General features: G+C 35.8%; 1 pseudogene across 1 annotated transcript; it reads left to right on the top strand.

Annotated features, from left to right (window-relative positions):
• The first annotated feature begins 1,051 nt into the window (after nucleotides 1–1,051).
• Nucleotides 1,052–15,548, top strand: LOC115952441 (annotated as a pseudogene). Its single transcript, XR_004083410.1, has 9 exons — nucleotides 1,052–1,388; nucleotides 3,894–5,622; nucleotides 10,879–11,253; nucleotides 12,526–12,612; nucleotides 12,707–12,777; nucleotides 13,147–13,220; nucleotides 13,401–13,539; nucleotides 14,781–14,942; nucleotides 15,387–15,548. The product of XR_004083410.1 is annotated as a heat shock cognate 70 kDa protein 2-like (transcript).
• The last annotated feature ends 1,089 nt before the right edge of the window (nucleotides 15,549–16,637 follow it).

A 16,637-nucleotide genomic window follows, 5' to 3' on the forward strand; every position in this document is an offset into this window, starting at 1 on the left:
TTGGAAAAAAAGAAGGAAAACACAAATCCAGACACAAGCCACAACCCAAAAAACACGAATCCAGAAAACACGATCGCGATTCGAGATCGCGATCTCGCCAGAACGCGAGATCGCGATCAACGCTTCGGGAGATCGCGCCGTCGATTGCGATCTCGATCCGGCGCGATCTCGCGAAGGCGAGATCGCGATTGATGGCGCGATCTCTCGAAGCGTCGATCGCGGTCGTCGGACTGGTCTTCTCCTCTCGCGCGCGCGGACTGGAGATTGGCACGGACTGGAGTTCGGACTGGTCTTCTCCTCTCGCGTGCGCGCGCTCTCTCTCTCTCTCTCTCTCTCTCTCTCTTTTCGGAAATCCTTTGAAGTGAAAATAGAAGTAGTAATTGATTTTCTTGGTCAAAGGCCTTTTTTTTCGGTCAACGGATTTCAATTTCAGGAAAATAGAATTTTCCGGACCAACCAAACAGCCTCATTTCCGGAAAAGCATTTCCAAAAATGATTTTTACCCAAAACAAACACAGCCTTGATAACAGTGAAATCGAGTACTTTCTTTTCCCTACTATTTGTTTCGTAGTAGAAGACTACTGAAACTTCCAAGCAAGTGACTCTGGACAACTGACTTTTCAAAGATTGGTTCTACTTTTTGTTTCTACTTTTCGATTTTTGTCCAACCATCCCACTCCCACAGGACAACTTTACTTTTCAAAGTCATTAGAATTATTAAAAACTCTTTTCTCTTATCTCTTTCTTTACACTGCAGTCAGTGGCTTCATTAAAAACCCATTCTTTACATTGCAATCAGAAGTTTCAGCAGTCTTCTACTACGTATCAAAAAGTAGAAAAAGAATAAAATAAAAAAACAAGGTACTCCATTTCGTACCACATTAGTTTTTTATCTCTACATAAGAACTCGAATTTATTGAACTTAAATACTATTTAAAATTCGATTTTGATAAATTTAAATACCAAAAAAGTGGTACATTAATACTTATTTTTAAAGTAGTGTTAATTTGTCATAAATTTTACCAAAACTTAATATTTAGTTAACTTTGGCATATAAACAGAGCTACTGTACTGTTTCTTTAGCTCTCCCTCACTCAGATGTCTTTTTTGTTTTTCTCCAAAAAAAAAAAGAAAAGATCTCTTTTTTGTTCAATTCTTCTATAGGAAGATCATAATGGCCGGAAAAGGAGAAGGACCGGCGATCGGAATCGATCTCGGAACCACGTACTCCTGCGTCGGAGTGTGGCAACACAACCGTGTTGAGATCATAGCTAACGACCAGGGTAACAGAACGACGCCGTCTTACGTCGCTTTTACCGATACGGAGCGTTTGATCGGTGATGCGGCTAAGAACCAGGTCGCCATGAACCCTACCAACACCGTCTTCGGTAAGATCTCTGAGTTCACTGCTTCGTAGATCTGAAAATAGCTTCTTTTTGACTTGGCTTGACTAGTTGCTTTATGTGAATATATCTCTTTGTTGATTATAGCTGAAGCTTGTGGATCTGTCTAGCTTTGTTTTGAGCTCTCCGATCTACTATTCTGTGTTGTTTGTTTTTACTTGTGTTTTAGATCTGAGTTTTTGTTGTTGCTGATGATATGCTATTTGCAAGTTCGGTATGGTAGTTTTGATGTTCATCTCTGGAGTTAGATTTAATGTTTTCTGTGATTCTGTTAATGAAACACGTATTTACTTATGATTAAAGTAGTTGCTTAAGTAAACAAAGTAATTGAGAGGCTGTAAATAATTCTTAATTCAAATAGGTAGTCTTAGATTCAAGAGAAATCATGGTTTATGTCCTATGTTAATACTGTTTATTGAATCGAAGGTTAATGTTAGTTTTATTGAGATGTAATGGTTTCCTAAAAGGAAATACTAAAACCGTTACAAATTGCTGATCAGTAACACATCAGTTTGTAAGCTTATTGTCCATGAACTTCAATGATTGGAGAGTTGTATTATAGTCAATTATATGGAATTTAAGAGGCTGATTGGATGACTTGTTTCCATAACTCAATTATTTGTTTTGATAACTCATAATTCAAAAATGGTGGGACCCATAGCTAGAAGTCCGTTTGACTGCACCATAATTCTGTTTTCATCACTCATAACTCAATGGCATTTTTGTAATTAAACACACATGGAACCCACTAGTCATTACTCAGCCGCATTTTTTGACCATCTTTTGACTTTTTTTTTTCCTTTTCTTCTCTGGATTCGGTCTTCTCCTCCGGGTGTTTTTTTTTTTTTTTTTCATTCATTCATTAGGTTCGATCTTCTCTTGGGTTTTTTTTTTTTTTTTTTTTTTTTCACTGGGTTTGGATGATCTAAACTTTTTTTTTCCTTTCTTCTTCACTGGGTTCGAGTTTCTGGGTACTGAAAAAAAAAAAAAAAAAAAAAAAAAAAAAAAAAAAAAAGCTGCACTGAGTGATAGGTATGGGACCCACAAATAGTGTGAAAAATATTGAGTGATAGCAAGTAAGTGATGGTGCCAAACACCCTTGGTATTTTAGAGTGATGAGTGATGAGTGATGGAAATTGAGTGATGAAAAAAATGGATCCAAACAGCCTTTAAATTTAGTTGAAATAATATGAAATTTAGAAAATAATAAAGGGCTATTTGTTTTTTGTGTTTCCATCACCCATAACTCTGTTTCCATCATTCATAACTCAAAATATGTGGGTCCCATGACTAAGAAGTCTATTTGGCATTATTTCCAGTTTTTGTTTCCATCACTCAATTCTCTGATTTTTGAGTGATAAGTTTAGGTGTTTTTAGTTTCCAAAACTCAGTTTTTAATGGTATTTTCGTAATTAAACACACATTGAGGGACCCACTAGCCGCAACTTTTTGACTCACTATTTTTTTTTCACTTTTCTTTCTTCTTTCTCTATTCTTCAGTTAGGTTTTTTTTTTTTTTTTTTTTTTTTTTTTTTTTTTTTTTTTTTTTTTTTTTTTTTTTTTCATATCTTAGATCCATAAAAAAAAAAAAAAAAAATCAAGAAACAAGGCTAAAGGGGGAAGGGGAGGGAGCTTCTTCTACGGCGGAGACAGTGGTAGAGTCACCATCTCCGGCGTTGGATTGGTGGGCCCCGATTTGCTGTGCCGATGTGAGTGTAATGTACGGCGTCTAATCGTGGTGGGACATCACAATCGGACCACCACCACCATCACCATTGATGATGTGGTGGTTGTGGTTAAGTCGCATGTGGGTGTGCTTCTTGTTGTTGGGTTGCTGATCGTGACCGTTGAATGATTCTTGTGATGGCGTCTCGAAGTTTCGGCTTGACCCCACCCCTCCATTTTCAACCACGGCCATGGTTTTTTTTTTTTTTTTTCCTTTTCCTTCTTCTTGTTTATTTTGAAGAAAGTAAGTAAAAGGAGCATTTTTTTTCTTGTTTCATATTTTCGAGTTTTGCTTTGGGAGAGTAACAAGGCTGAAGAGGGAAGGGGAAATGAGAAAAGAGTATAAGATGGGGATGAAACCTTCCTCGGGTAGGCCAGCTTTGCTCTGACCAAGTTACAAGTATGGGGCTCACAAAAAGTTGAAAATTTTGAGTGATGACAAGTTGAGTGAAGTGTGCAAAACGGGTGGGTATAAGAAATTGGGGTATTTTAAGTGATAAGTGATGAGTGACGAAAATTGAGTAAGGAGTGATGAGTGAGGGAAAAAAAAAAAAAAAAAAAAAAACCAAACATCCCCTAGGCTTCTTGATACTCGTTATTATTGGCGAGTCATGTTGGACGACTATATATATGTGAAATAATCAATTTTGATTCATTGAAATTTGGGTCTTTTCTTGTTTGTTTTGTTTGTTATAATCAATGTTTTGTTCTTTTTTGTTTGTTATAATCAATGTTTTGTACTTAAATTGTGCCTATCCTTTGTAGATGCCAAGAGGTTGATTGGACGGAGATTTAGTGATGCCTCAGTTCAGAGTGATATTAAATTATGGCCATTCAAGGTCTTTAATGGACCTAGCGAGAAGCCCATGATTGTGGTCAACTATAAGGGTGAGGAGAAGCAATTTGTTGCTGAAGAAATCTCATCCATGGTTCTAATGAAGATGCGTGAGATTGCTGAGGCTTACCTAGGTTTCCAAATCAAGAATGCAGTGGTCACTGTCCCAGCATACTTCAATGACTCTCAACGTCAGGCTACCAAGGATGCCAGTGTCATTGCTGGTCTTAATGTCATGCGTATCATTAACGAGCCCACTGCTGCGGCCATTGCTTATGGTCTTGATAAGAAGGCAACAAGTGTTGGCAAGAAGAATGTTTTGATTTTTGATCTTGGTGGTGGTACCTTTGATGTGTCGCTTCTTACTATTGAAGAGGGTATATTTAAGGTGAAAGCCACTGCTAGTGACACCCATCTTGGTGGTGAAGATTTTGATAACAGAATGGTCTACCATTTTGTCCAGGAGTTTAAGAGGAAAAACAAGGACATCAGTGGCAACCTAAGAGCTCTTAGGAGATTGAGGACATCATGTGAGAGGGCAAAGAGAACTCTCTCATCCACTGCCCAGATTACCATTGAAATTGATTCTTTGTATGAAGGAATTGATTTCTACTCCACCATTACTCGTGCCAGATTTGAGGAGCTTAACATGGATCTCTTCAGGAAGTGTATGGAACCTGTTGAGAGGTGTTTGAGAGATGCCAAGATGGACAAGAGCACAATCCACGATGCTGTCCTTGTCGGTGGTTCAACTAGAATTCCCAAGGTCCATCAGCTTTTACAAGACTTCTTTAACGGGAAGGAGCTCTGCAAGAGCATCAACCCTGATGAGGCCGTTGCTTTTGGTGCTACAGTCTAGGCAGCTATTTTGAGCGGTGAGGGCAATGAGAAGGTGCAGGATCTTCTGCTCTTGGATGTTACCCCTCTCTCCCTTGGTTTGGAAACTGCCGGTGGTGTCATGACTGTGTTAATTCCTAGGGGCACTACCATCCCCACAAAGAAGGAACAGGTGTTCTCTACCTATTCCGATGACCAGCCTGGTATTTTGATCCAGGTCTATGAGGGTGAAAGAACGAGGACCAGGGACAACAACTTGCTTGGTAAATTTGAGCTTTCAGGAATCCCTACTGCTCCCAGGGGTGTTCCTATGATCACAGTGTGCTTTGACTTTGATGCTAACGGTATCTTGAATGTGTCTGCTAAGGACAAGACAATCGGTCAAAAGAACAAGATCACCATTACCAATGACAAGGGTAGACTCTCAAAGGATGAAATCGAGAAGATGGTACAAGAGGTAAAGAAATACAAGTTTGAGGATGAAGAGCTCAAAAAGAAGGTTGAGACCAAGAATGCTTTGGAGAATTATGCATACAACATGAGGAACACAATGAAGGATGAGAAGAATGGTGCCAAGCTTGCACCAGCTGATAAGAAGAAGATCGAGGATGCCATTAAGCAGGCGATCAAATGGTTGGATTAGCAACCAATTTGCAGAGGTTGATGAGTTTGAAGGCAAGATGAAGGAGTTGGAGAGTATTTGCAACCCAATCATCTCCAAGATGTACCAGAGTGCTAGTGGTGAAATGCCTGGAGCTGTTGATGATGTACCTGCTGGAGGAAGTGGCGCTGGCCCCAAGAGTGAGGAAGTCGACTATAATGGTATAAAATTGTATCAATTTGTAAAAGAAATTGATAGTAGTTTTGACAATTTCCTTTCTATAATGGTATAAAATTGTAGGAAAATGCCATATAAAAAGAAGGCTAAAATGCAAAACTGACTCTCTAATTTTCTTCAGATTTCATTTTAGTCCTCTAACTTTGCTTTCATTCGTTTCAGTCCTCTAAATTTCAAATTTATTCAATTAAGGCCTTTTAGTTAATTTTTGTTAAAATTTTTTGAAAAAAAAAATCTGGAAAATATTTTTCAATCATTAATTCAATTTTTTTAATTTAAAAAATTTGAAGAAAAATTTATAAAATTGAAAAATTAACTACAACATATAACAAAAGTTGATAGAAAAGTCTTAATTAAATAAACTTGAAAGTTAGAGGATTAATATGAACAAAAGTAAAGTTAGAGGACTAAAATGAAATCTGAAGAAACTTAAAGGGTCGGTTTTACATTTTACCCTAAAAAGAATCATAAGATAAGGTACTGATAGGGATGGCAATTTAAACCCGATCTGCGAGTACCCGGTCCGGCCCGACCCTAATGGATCGGATTTTACCCGGCCCGATAAATAATAGAGTCGGGTTTGGGTTTTTTTTTTTTTTTTAAAAACCCGGAACGAGTCCAGGTTGGGTCTGGGTTTTAGTAATACCCCGCCCAAGCCTAGGGATGGCAATTTTTGCCCGACCCGCGGGTACCCGGCCCGGCCCGATCCTAATGGGCCGGATTTTACCCGGTCCAATTAGGAATAGGGTCGGGTATGGATTTCAAAAAAAAAAAATCCGAAGCGGGTCCGGGTTTTATTAAAAAAAATTCGAGACCCGACTCGAGACCCGGCCCGAAACCCGACCCGTGCAAAAACCAGCACCTGAAATTACAAAACTACCCCTTATATATATATATATATATATATACCTTAATCTAACCCTAACTTTCTTCACTCTTTCACTCTTCAGCAGCCTCCCTACTCAGTACGACAGTCCCTCTCTCTCATTTCAACTCCGACACTCCATCACCCTTACTCCCACACCACACTCCGACACTCCCTCACACCGCCGTCCCTCAGTCCAACCCTCACAAGCCTCCGTCCCTCAGTCCGACCCTCACAACCCTCACTCCCACACTCCGTCCCTCAGCGTATCTGGTACCCTCCGTCCCTAAGTCCCTCAGTCCGACCCTCACAAACCTCCGGCTCCGGCTACCCTCCCTCTACTCCTGGTTACGGCAGCCGTTCGCGTCTCTGGTACCGTCGGCATCTCTGGAACGTCGTCGCCTGCTTCAAGATCGCCGATCAGGACGGGAGTGATCTTGGACTTTCGGTTTCATCACCTACTCCAACCGCAATCACTGAGGATCTTGGACTTTCGGTTTCAGAGGGGTGAATCTGCAGGCTTAATGTAGGCAAAAATTAAGATTTGCAAAATTTGAAGCATGACTTTAAGTATATTTAAATGGTCAAATATGTAGTTTGTGTTGTAGTTTGTCTTCTCTTTAATTTTTTTAATTTTTTTCCTGATTTTAAAACATTTCTGAGTTTTCTGTTTTGTAATTACCAATGTGGAAAGTGTACAATTGAAATTAATGGAATGATTGATTGCGGACATTTTGTCTATTGGACAGAATTTGAAGTTATCTTTGTGTTTTCGGTGCCACTGTCTCCTGGGCTCAATTTTTTTTTTTTTTGGATTGGGCCTAAAAATGCAGGCTTAATGCAAAATTAAATTTGGGCTTTTTTTTTATTGGGCCACGAATTGGGCCCAATCCCTAAACGGGGCCTGCGGGACCCGCGGGGCCCGACTGGGGCGGGTCCGGGTCCCGGGAAAAAACCCGGTATCCTAAACGGGCCGGGTCTGAGTTACGGGTCTTGCCCCACGGGTCGGGTCCGGATATGAAAAAAACCCGGCCCGAACCCGACCCGTTGCCATTCCTACCCAAGCCTAACCTGTATACATATAATATTAAAAAAAAATTAAAACCCTACTACCCTAATATAAATACTCTCTTTCATTCTTTCAGACTTCATTTTTTTTTAACTCTCAGCTGCCTCCTCTCTCTCTTTCTCAAGCTCTCAAGATCTCTGCCACCCTTTCTCTTTCTCTCTCTCTCAAGTTCTCATTGCCGGCCACCCTTTCTCTCTCTCAAGCTTTCACCACCGGCCACCCTCTCGGCCTTAGAGGCTCCCTTCACGGCCTTTTTCAGCCTCACGCTCCTCACCTTGTTCAGCCCCATGGTCTCACACAGCCACGCCACCCTTTACCTCTCATCTCGGTCCTCTCTCATTCTCACTCTCGTTTTCTCTCAACCGACCCTCACCCAATCACAGAGGAGCACAGATCTTGCGGTGGCTGTTGTTTGTCAAGGAGGAGCACAGGATTGTTAGATCAGATCTGAGAGAAATGAGATGATCAAAGGACGGAATTGTGTTTTTTGTTTGTGATTTGTGTGTTTTTTTTTTTTTTTTTGTGTAAAAAAAATCTGTATTAACAAAGGAGCAAAAAAAAAAAGTTGATTTGTGTTTCTGTTATGTTTGGGATTGTGATTTATATATATATATATATATTTTTTTTTTTCTAATGAGGGAAAAATCTGTATTAACATAGAAGAGCAAAAAAAAAAAAAAGCAAGTTGATTTGTGTTTCTATATATGTTTGACAATCTAGTATAAGTATATGCATCATGGGTTCTTAACTATGCCATAGTGTAAGATTTTTTCTCCCTTTATTTATTTATTTATTTATTTTTCATATTTTAAGCTAATTGGGCCTATTTTTGGCATTTGGGCCTTTAAAAAAATAGATTGTGATTGAGCCATGATTTGGGCCGAGAATCGGGCCTAAATCTGGCCTAGATGGATGGGGCCCGCAGGGCCCGGCGGTGGATCTGGAGCCCGAATAAAAATCCATTTAATAAACGGATCGAGTTCGAGTCACGGGTTTCAGCTTGCAAGTCGGGTTTGGGTATAGTAAAACCCGGCTCGAACCTAACCCGTTGCCATTCTTAGGTATTGAAAAAGAAAAAAGAAGTGCAACGAAGCTTGCCTAGGAAATAATAAAAAATAAAAAAAAAAAAATTAAAAAAAAAATAGACAAGCCCATGTGCAAATGCACATGATATTTTTGTCATTTATTTATTAAATTCCTCCCACTCAGTTTTCTCCATTTTGAAGAGAAAACATTTTGGTGGGCCCGGAGAGAAAACACTTGGGCCCCATCAATTTTTTTCCCTCCCCTCCCTCCAACCAAACACCCACAAAAAAAGTTTTCTTTTCTATTTTCTCTACAAAGTTTTTCATCCTCTCTATTTCACCTCCAAACAAACACACCCTAAAATAATTTTATAAAATCTTAAATTGATTAAGAAACTACATCATTGCATAATTTACTCTTGTATAATTTCAATTTATGCTACAAATTGATGAAGAAGTCATTACTTGAACGTGCAATGGCTTACAAAAAATTTGTCAAACAATTTCAGATACTACAAAAAAATAACTAAAAAATTTAGGTATTAAAACTTCTGAAAAACCAAAAAATATTAAAGAAAAATTATCAACGTTTGAGTTTGAGTTTGAGTTTAAGTTAGACTTGTTAGAGAGATAGAGTTTCACTCCTTGTTAAGTTGGGATTAAACAAAAATAATTTTGTTTAAAAGAAATGATGAGTTTGAGTTTAAGTTAGATTTGCCAGAGAGATAGAGTTTCACTCCTTGTTAAGTTTAGACTAAACAAAAATAATTTTGTTTAAAAAAATGATGAGTTTTAGTTTAAGTTGGGTTTATCAAAGAGATAGAGTTTCAATCCTTGTTGAGTTTGGATTAAACAAAAATAATTTTGTTTAAAAAAAATGATGAGTTTGAGTTTAAGTTGGACTTATTAGATATATAGATTATGGAGGTACATTATGAGGTTTTGAGGTATATTATGGAGGTACATTATGAGGTTTGTTACGGGTTGAGTGTCAAATTATGATGCACAGTGATGTGTAAAAACTGATATGTGATCGATCAGAAGTTTCTACAAGTTTTATTATTTGATCTTACAAACTAATGTGTGATCAATTTAAAGTTTAGCATTTTTTTATTAAGATAAAAAAAATGATACAAACTCATGGATAGAACTCACCCTTAAAAACCGGCTTGCAAGGGAAGGGTGGACCAAGAGTTTATATACACATGCTTAAGCTTGCACTTAATTCATGTGGGATACTTGGATCGTAACATACCACCATACTCCACAGCCAACGTACACGACATTTCACTCAATCGACACTAACCCGATGGTAGCCCTTTCTCATTTTTGGTGACTCCACTCACCTATCAGTTATTCAATGACTTAGCAAGACATTTTAATCTAACGAGTTATGTTTGATTACTCAACATGGTAGTTGGCTTTGATACCGATGTTAAGAATCATAATGGGATTAGGGATATTGTAGTAGGTCACTTCAAGGGCACCTAGACCTCCATAGCACAGAGAGAGAGAGAGAGAGAGAGAGAGAGAGAGAGAGAGAGAGAGAGAGAGAGAGAGAGAGAGAGAGAGAGAGAGAGAAGAGAGAGAGAGAGGAGAGAGAGAGAGAGAGAGAGAGAGAGAAAGAGAGAGAGAGAGAGAGAGAGAGAGAGAGAGAGAGAGAGAGTCATAAGCACAATGTTAATCATCAATGACAAGATACAATGAACTATTCTCTTCTTATACAAGCATCAGCTTCTAACTAACCTCCAGATTAGAGAGAGAGAGTCATAAGCACAATGTTAATCATCAATGACAAGATACAATGAACTATTCTCTTCTTATACAAGCATCAGCTTCTAACTAACCTCCAGATTATCAGCTAAGCTAACTAATCCAACTACTTATTGCTAACTGTTATACCCGTCACTTACAACACAATACTATTCTACAAACATAGGTACAGATGCCTAACATTCTTGAAGTACAACCAGAAGTTTCTTTTTTCTTTTTTCTTTTTTTTTTCTTTACAAATTTTCCATAATTCCTCAATCCAATAATAGCTTCTCATGGAAGAAGAGGTGCAGCACGTGGCCGTGGGAGTTTTATCCATTTATTTTACCTTTTATCATCAAATGGATCTCATTGAACGCTGTATATTATTATTCATTTTTTTTGATAATGAAAATCTTTCATTTAATTTATGATCTAGCTTATGTATTTTCAGAAACTGCTACTTATTATGATATTAACTCATACTCGCTGATTTATTTATTTTTTGTGCTGATCGTTGATTCTCCAGATGAAACTTTTGATGTCCCAGACTCTGAGAAACAAAAGCCATTACCATCCCTTGGCAACCTCTCAGATTATTCTCTGAAGCAATTTTCATTTGAAGATTTAGCCAAGGCAACTAACAATTTCTCCGAATCCCTTGGTGAAGGTGGTTTTGGTTATGTTCATAAAGGAACCCTTTCAGGTGGCAAAAAGGTTGCAGTTAAGCAGTTGAAATCTGGAAGTGGACAGGGGGAGAAGGAATTCCGGGCAGAGGTTAATATCATTAGCCGTATCCATCACAAAAACCTTGTTTCACTGGTTGGATACTGCATAGATGGGCCACATAGAATGCTTGTTTATGAGTTTGTCCCAAACAAAACATTGGATTTTCATCTACATGGTAAGTCTTTTTGGTGATTATATTATTTTGTTTCATCTGTAACCTTTTTTCTTTTTTTTGGGGGGGGGGGGGGGGGGCGATAATAATTCATGTTGGTGGTCTTAAATGTAAAATATATTTGTCTCTTTTGTTCTTACAAACAGAAATGCCCTGTTGTTGTTGAAAGAATAGAGCAAGAAGTTATCATTTCCCCAAGATAATCTATTAAAAAAGTGAAGGTCCTTAAGCATAGTCATGATTCAATTGGTTAGCTCCACTTAATTTTTCCTATGTTGGTTCTAAGTCAATCAAGAATTTGCATCACTAGTTCACAAAGTACAGGATTACTGGAATGTTGACCTCAAGAATTACATAAAGTTTCATGAGATAGAAAAAATGACCAAGGGAAAGCATTTTTATGGTAAAACTTGAATGAAAAAGCTGTAAACTGAAAATATTTAGTGTGCGTTTGAGATTCGCTTATTTTGCTGAAACTAAAATTTTTTTGCTGAAAATACTGTAGATAAAAGTAAACGTTAGCTGAAATAGTATAGTGGGACCTATGAATAGTACCAAAAAGTGTAATGGGACTCATGAATAGTAGCAAAAAATAAGCTGAATAGTAAAATAAATTGGCAAAAATAATTCATGCCAAACAAACACCTAGAGTAATAAGATTCTTGAAAGATTTTAGTTGTATAAGTAGAATTGTAGAACTAGTAAATAAAATTGTCAAACGTAATTGAATCAGGGCTTACTTTATGAAATGTATAATGATTTAAAAAAAAAAAAAAACAAAAAGCAAATAAATTAATACTTAATTTACTATGAACTCGAGTTGCTTCAAAATATGGTAAAATATAAGCAAAATTAGAAGATGACATATATCATTATATGATATAGAGAAGTTGAGTTATTGTAGAAGAAGAAGAAGATCTTTTGCATTGTTAAATATTTCTCTAGATTTCTCTATTTGATACAAACCTCTTAAATGTAACTTAATTGGCCGAAAGTATTAGTGGAGAGGCATAAACCTGTTTAATAACCTTATGTGAAAAAGAGAGAGAGTAAAAATAGTCAAATTGGTGATTAAACTTCGCTGAGTAGCATCATTGGGTTGTCATTTCAAGTAGCATTCCTATAGGGTTTTACCGTCCTGAGAGTTTTAATGGCAAGTTGGATCACAATGTGTTGTTAAGATTGAGATCATTGTTTTTCAATTTGATTTTGGTCTAGTAACCTTATTTTCTAAATTACCATACAATGTTTTATTAAAGAAAAATGACATTGCAGGAGAGAGGGCACCGACTCTGAGCTGGCCAAATAGAATGAAAATAGCTCTAGGCGCTGCAAAAGGATTGGCATATCTGCTTGAGGATTGTGAGTTTCCTTTATGTTCTATCTTTACATCGCTAACAATAAAAATATTTTCTGGTTATAGTTTCACTCTCCTTTGGAGCTATATGTTCTTCAGGTCAGCCTAAGATCACTCACCGTGACATCAAGGCAGCTAATATTCTTATTGATGATAACTTTGATGCAAAGGTAAGGTTATTAAGTTTCAGAAGATTATTTGTTAAGTTTCAAATATCTATACATGAATGTCTGCATTGTTTATTTTTGACTTGCTTCTCCATTTATTCTGTGATTGAGTTTTGAAAGTTCTAGATTTAGATACATTTGGATTATCCTTGGCTTGGAATGGGTCAGGAGATGCTGCCATGATGGGAAAAATTTTGGTTCCCTTTTCTCTTTTCCTCTGCCCACAACAAACAGAAAGTTGTGTCATTTAATTGCATGGTGCTGTTTGCATGGCATAAGTTATGTGGAAAAACTTCATTCTCATTTTGTAATTAAATACTTTTTTAATATTGACTTTTATGATAAATAATGTACCTGGGATCTTTTGTTCAGGTTGCAGATTTTGGGCTTGCTAGGTTTTTACCAGATGCTGATGCTTACTACACTAGAGTAATGGGAACTCTTGGGTAAGATCCATTTCTATGTGTTCTTTCTGCAAAGCTGTGGTGCTGCCATGACTTTTAGTTATGGAGCAGTCTAATTAATGCTTAAAAAGCAATGATGGCTTGGCTATTACATATTCTTTTTAACTTTTGAATTAATTGTTTCTTAATATCTTGAAATAATCCTGTATTCACCAAATGCAGTTATTTGGATCCAATTTATTATAATGATGGACAGCTCACTGATAAGTTGGATGTTTACTCCTTTGGTGTTGTGCTTTTGGAGTTGATTACTGGACTCAAGCCTATCAGACAAAATCCACCCTTCAACATGGTTAATTGGGTATGTATTCCATGATCACTAGTCCTTAATTGTTCACTATACTTTGTCAATGTAATCAGATCATCTTGGGATATAACTTTTTTTTGTTGTTGAAATATTAAAAAGAACAATCACTTTGTTTGGAACAAAAAAATCTTCGCAAGTACGTGTTCATTTGCATGGGGGCAAGGGTTTTGGACAAAGTTTACTGACAAAATTGGTTGTAGTCTTAAATTACAACATTACTCAATAAAATAAAAATTACTACATATTTTGAAAATCTAATCGTCGAATTGCATGTTCTTTACTCTCTTAATACACATGTCAAATTGCGTGTCAATCAGATATTATTTACTATATAATTTATAAGTGTTTATATTTTATGCATAATTTTAAACTACAAAAAACTTGCAATTTAAACAATTTATTGATAACATAGCTATTGATTTTTAATTTTCTAGAAATTTTGCAAGTATGGAGTTTATAAAAAGAAGATGTAATCCAATAGTTGATTTGTCAAAATTCATCTTCAATAAAAAGATATTGAGTAAGGTTGTAGTCTCAGACTATAATCAATTTTGTCCAGGGTTTTCATTGTTCCTTTATGGTGTCCTATTCTGTGTTTGTATGTATGTGTGAATTGATTTTAGGTTCTTCTCTTAATGAAAAAATTTAGGTTAAAGTACAAATTACACCTTTTAAGTTTGGAAGTTTTTAAATTTTACACTTTGAAACTTTAAAATTTGAATTTTATCTCTTGAAGTTATATTGTGTGCATTAGCAACCCCTTTGTCCTTATTTTTTATTAAATGTCATATAAGCTTGCCACACGTAATTAGTTCTTCCAATAAAATAATGCCAATATGGCTCTTAAGAGAACACTTTTTTTGATAGGTAAATCCTCTTAAAAAACTGGTGGTGGAAAAGAGTGTAGGGTACCTTCTATAATAATAGTATATTGATTCATTGATTTGATTTAATTTTTTGTTTTGTATAGGATAGTTGATATCCTTTCAGTTATGCGTTTGAGAAAGTAAACCCATGTCATTTCTTGTTCATTATATTTTAATAAAGCGTTCTAAATTCATAGGTTTTCTAGGCCCTTTAGACATGCAGATACAAAGAAATTTTTTAGTGTATCCTCATTTAGTTTAGGCTGTTATAACTTCTATATTTTTTTTTCTTCTTAAAAGATGCAGCATTTTAATTGCATAACTTGAGTGACATGAGACAAATAACATTTTACTCTTACGGAATTTTAGGCAAAGCCTTTGCTCCCACCAGCTTTGAAAAAGAGGAAATTTGACGATCTCGTTGATAAAAGGTTGGAAAAGAACTTTGACTCTAAAGAAATGGCTCGAATGGTTAGTTGTGCTGCTAAATGCGTGTGTCTATCATATGAGGAACGGCCAGGAATGAGCCAGGTAACTCTACCACTTTCTAATATTGAAAATTTGAAATAATTACTTCTCTTTGTCTAATCCTCTTATCTTCATTCTTTTTAGCATTGCAAAATTACAAATAATAAACCTCCTTAGCCCTTACTTATTGTGTTTGTGAACTGTAATGCCCATCATCTTGTTTAGTACGAAATTTTTATAGTTGATTATTTTGTAATTTGTAAAGTATATGGAATATCTAGGTTTTGTATCAATATATTGCTAAGTTTTGGCAGGTTGTTGTCTTTTTAATGTTCAAAATCACCAGAACGTTTATGAAATTTAGATTTTCCTAGTTGGCTATCAAAAGCTGAATTGGTTTTGAAACTGGTACAAATTACAAAAGCATTATTCTTTGCGATTGTGCACAATCCTTATTCATTTTTCACGATGGAATATAACCCTATTGCTATTCTTGCTAAAAAGCAGATACTTCGAGAGTTAGAAGGAGATCTTTCTCAAGCCGAAAAAGGATTTCGCTGGTGGTGGCCCAAAAATACTTCCTAAATAGCCCGAATATAGATATGTAAGAGAAATGCTATGTTAAGTGCCAGGTAGAGCATTCTCATCAACAATTGTAAAAATTTTAGCATTTACAATTTTAACATCAACAATTTTAAAAATTTTAACATCAAACATTCTATTTGTTTTACAATTTCATTTAAATATTTTTTCTTTAATATTTTTGTTCATTTTTTTACAACTTCATTCAATTTTTATTATTTCTTTAAAAGAAAGCGGGCCCCACTTAAATAAAAAAATAATACAAGTTTTACAATTTGTGAACAGTGCGGTCTCAAATTTGAGATTGCACTATTCATCAATGTCAAATATTACGGCATTTAAAATATTTGATGAAAGTGGTTTTTTAAAGTTTGGTGTGTCAAATGCCAAATATTTGGCATTTGACATACTTGATGGGAATTCTTTTATGATTGTATATAAATACGCAAAAGAAATGCTATGTTAAGTGACAGGTTGTTATGGTTGTTACAAGTGGGCAAGAAAGCAATTTTAATTGTGGGTTCAAGTTAGAATTTTAGAACCAATAACAATTTACCATTTATGATTTGTTGTGAAAATATTGTGAATATTTTTTTTTTTTTTTGAAAATTTTGTGAATATAACGTTTCTCAAATATGTAATGTAATGTAATTAGGCTTTGGTAGCCTCACAATTTTCCATGTCTTTTTTTTATAGGTTTATTTATTTATTATATTAAAATGACAGTTTTAAACCTCCACATAAGCTTTGGTAGTGTTAATATAAAAAATAAAATAAATAAATAAATGTAGTAGTTATTTATGCCATATAGTAAATAAATTGGCAAAAAGATGACATTTGTAAGTGATAGTTATTTTCTACGCGTAATCAACCCCTTCTTTGATTCGTGGGGTAGTTATTGGCTTAAATAACCACTGCCTATTTCCTATTAGTAAAAAATTGAAGTCTACAAGCAAATTCTCTTCAACATGTAATCCTCTATCAATAGCAACAATTCTCGATCAACATACGGATAATTTCATGTTTGCAAAGTGTGTTTCATTTCGTATGAATTATCTAAAAATAGGCTTGTGACTTAACTAGGAGTATTGTAACGTAATTGGTGTGCAATCTTTACCAATTTCAGTTTGTGTTCAATTGTAATCAAGTGACATTCTACCCGTGCTACTATGATAT

The sequence above is a fragment of the Quercus lobata genome, chromosome 7 (assembly GCF_001633185.2).
Source record: "Quercus lobata isolate SW786 chromosome 7, ValleyOak3.0 Primary Assembly, whole genome shotgun sequence".
NCBI classification, from domain to species: Eukaryota; Viridiplantae; Streptophyta; class Magnoliopsida; order Fagales; family Fagaceae; genus Quercus; species Quercus lobata.